General features: G+C 49.6%; 1 pseudogene; it reads right to left on the reverse strand.

Moving 5' to 3' along the window:
* Positions 1 to 370: 370 nt before the first annotated feature.
* Positions 371 to 1,126, reverse strand: LOC116576701 (annotated as a pseudogene).

Raw genomic sequence — 1,126 nt, forward strand, 5'->3', positions numbered from 1 at the left:
CCCCAAGTCCCTACTCTTCTTCAGAGTGTCTGGGATGGGAACTGTGGTCAGCAGATTCTCAGTGTGTTGGGAGATGAGTTGGTGCAAGAGCTCCCCAAAAGGTGAGGGCCTCTCTCTCTTCCTCTTGCTGGGGCTGGTGGCCCCAGGCTCTTACTCCTTGGAGGCCGTATGGACCATAATGTCCACCACTCAGTTGCTGAAGCCAAATTCACTGTCATACCAGGAAATGAGCTTGACAAAGTTGTCATTGAGAGCAATGCCAGCTCCAGCATCAAAAGGTGAAAGAGTAGGTGTCACTGTTAAAGTCACAGGAGACAAACTGGTCCTCAGTGTAGCCCAGGATACTTTGAAGGGGCCTTTGATGCTTGCTTCACCATTTTCTTGTATCATTGTCTTTGGCGGCTTTCTCCAGGTGGCAGGTCAGATCCACAACTGACACTTGGGTGAGATACTAAAGGCCATGCCAGTGAGCCTTCTATTTAGCTCAGGGGTGACCTTGCCTACAGCCTTGGCAGCACCAAAAGACGCAAGGGTGGGTTGATGTTCTGGGCAGCCCCTTGGCCATCACACCACAGTTTCTGAAAGAGGCCATCCACTGTCTACTGGATGGTAGTGATGCCATGGACTGTGGTGATGAGTCCCCCCATGATGCCAAAGTTGTTATGGATGAAGTTGGCTAGAGGGCTCGAGCAGCTAGTGATGCAGGAGGCATTGTTGACAGTCTAGTGGGAGTTGTCATACACCTCATGGTTCATGTCCATCACAAACATGGGGGCATCAGCAGAAGGGGTGATAAGGATGATAACCATCTTGACCCCCCACTTCAAGTGAGCCCCAACCTTCTCCATGGTGCTGAAGACCTCAGTGGACTCCAAAATGTACTCAGCACCAGCATCAACCCATATGATGTCAGCGAGATCTCACTCTTGAAAGATAGAGATGAGATTTCCATTGAAAGATGTTTCCCATTTTCAGCCTTTTCTGTGTTGTGGAATTTGCCAAGGGTGGAATCATAGTGGAATATGTAGACCATGTAGTTGAGGTCAATGAAAGGGTCATCGATGGCAACATTATCCACTCTGCCAGTGTGGAAAGCAGCCCTTATGGGCCCAGTATGGTCAAACAT

This window comes from Mustela erminea, chromosome 17, assembly GCF_009829155.1.
Source record: "Mustela erminea isolate mMusErm1 chromosome 17, mMusErm1.Pri, whole genome shotgun sequence".
Classification (NCBI taxonomy): Eukaryota; Metazoa; Chordata; class Mammalia; order Carnivora; family Mustelidae; genus Mustela; species Mustela erminea.